This window comes from Taudactylus pleione, unplaced genomic scaffold (genome assembly GCF_031769625.1).
Source record: "Taudactylus pleione unplaced genomic scaffold, aTauple2 ptg000473l, whole genome shotgun sequence".
In the NCBI taxonomy this organism is placed as follows: Eukaryota; Metazoa; Chordata; class Amphibia; order Anura; family Myobatrachidae; genus Taudactylus; species Taudactylus pleione.
This window is the reverse complement of record NW_028284875.1, coordinates 4802626-4804978: the sequence shown is the minus strand read 5'-3', so window position 1 is coordinate 4804978 and position 2353 is coordinate 4802626. Positions and strand designations below refer to the sequence as shown.

The 2353-nt window shown below is 34.6% G+C and overlaps 1 non-coding gene across 1 annotated transcript; it reads right to left on the bottom strand.

Annotated features, from left to right (window-relative positions):
• Positions 1–438: 438 nt before the first annotated feature.
• Positions 439–511, bottom strand: TRNAR-CCU (transfer RNA arginine (anticodon CCU)). Its single transcript has one exon. It is a non-coding gene; the product is annotated as a tRNA-Arg (tRNA).
• Positions 512–2353: the final 1842 nt, after the last annotated feature.

The following is a 2353-nucleotide window of genomic DNA, read 5'->3' as shown; positions in this document are numbered from 1 at the left end:
GATGACATTGATGAAAGGACTTCAAGAAACCCATCAGCAATTGCAATAGAAATTGTTATTTTGTAGCCACTCTGATATTAAATTGCAATTAAAACTTAATAGGTATGTTTTGTTATATATGGATTTTCTGCAATACCATTAAGACAGTCACCTGAATTGAAAAAAAGCATAACTTCTAGAATGAGAATGAGCAACAAAGGAACATGCATCCTAGATGGGACTTGAAGCCACTGTCCCAGGTGATAGTAAACTTTTCAGAAAACTAATCCACAATGTCATTAGGATAAATGTCTGCTTTTAGATACTGGGCCATAATTTTGCAAGCTGAACAGTTCCGGATTGATAAGCAGATAAAAGTTTCTGGTGGAGCCATTTGTGCAGTATGAAGCAAGAATAAAAGGAACATCTCCAAAATTATTTTAATGAAATAAAGCCTATCACCCCAGACGGGACTTGAACCCACAATCCCTAGCTTAGGAGGCCAGTGCCTTATCCATTAGGCCACTGGGGCTTAGTAACATCTTTGAGTGAAACTGATTTTTTCATTAGTATAATCATTAATTGTTGCGATATAGGAAAGCCATTTATTTGTGTTCTTTGCTTTACAAATCCCAGCATGAAATGTGATTGTACTATCCAGACCTAATAGGGTGGACCCTCATGTTACAGTGCAGCAAAACAGATTGATGCAACTCTTTTACCAATAAAGAGGTAGTCTTTTGCATTCCATTTTGTTGACTAACTAAAGTAATGTTTACAGTGCATATGAACCAAAGCAGCTGTGTGTACTGGTACTTAAAAACAGTCATGTTTGTGTTTTTTTTCTGCCTTCATATCAGGATGTTCAGGAAGCAGATGATAATCATTAACTGATGACATTAGAAAAAAAATTACATTTGCTCCAGGTGAGGCTTGAACTCACAACCTCAGCATTGCTCAACAGATACTGTCTTATAAGTACCGCGCACAGACCGATTGCGCCACAGGAGCACATGGACAAAGCACTTTATTTTTAGTTGAGTGATTTTAGCATCGAGTTGACTAGGTATATTAACTTGGTTTATTAATTTTAAATTAGTTACTTTTTAAATCCACTAAACTACTGCACCCAATACTAAAGTACCTAATAAAAGTAATATTCTAATCATAAGGTAATCAATTATATTGTGCATTTGTGTTATTGCCCAGTTTTATGTATCCATAGGTGTATATTGCAATGAATTCATGCCATTGTTGTACAGTTCAATATTATCAAAATTGTAAAATAATTCCTGTTTATTTATCTTAAATAATATTTGGTATAGATATATGTAACTTTAATGTTGCATAGGGAAAATATACACTATACTACCAAAAATGCAGTATCTTTAAATAAAAATAAGTTAAATCTCACTTGTGCTCTATATTTAAAGGTAAACATTGTTTTTTTGGTCTGTAGCACCTAAATTGTCAGTAAAGTCAGTGTCCAAAGAAATATAAAAAGCAGAAAATTACCCTTTTGATGACAAGGATGATAGGACTTCAAGAAACCCATCAGCAATTGCAATAGACATTGTTATTTTGTAGCCACTCTGATATTAAATTGCAATTAAAACTTAATAGGTATGTTTTGGTATATATGGATTTTCTGCAATACCATTAAGACAGTCACCTGCATTGAAAAAAAGCATAACTTCTAGAATGAGTATGAGCAACAAAGGGACATGCATCCTAGATGGGACTTGAAGCCACTGTCCCAGGGGATAGTAAACTTTTCAGGAAACTAATCCACAATGTCATTAGGATAAATATCTGCTTTTAGATACTGGGCCATAATTTTGCAAGCTGAACAGTTCCAGATTGTTAAGCAGATTAAAGTTTCTGGTGGAGCCATTTGTGCAGTATGAAGCAAGAATAAAAGGAACATCTCCAAAATTATTTTAATGAAATAAACCTTTCTCCCCAGATGGGACTTGAACCCACAATCCCTGGCTTAGGAGGCCAGTGTCTTATCCATTAGGCAACTGGGGCTTAGTAACATCTTTGAGTGAAACTAATTTTTTCATTAGTATAATCATTAATTGTTGCGATATAGGAAAGCCGTTTATTTGTGTTCTTTGCTTTACAAATCCCAGCATGAAATTTGATTGTACTATCCAGACCTAATAGTGTGGACCCTCATGTTACAGTGCAGCAAAACAGATTGATGCAACTCTTTTACCAATAAAGAGGTAGTCTTTTGCATTCCATTTTGTTGACTAACTAAAGTAATGTTTACAGTGCATATGAACCAAAGCAGCTGTGTGTACTGGTACTTAAAAACAGTCATGTTTGTGTTTTTTTTCTGCCTTCATATCAGGATATTCAGGAAGCA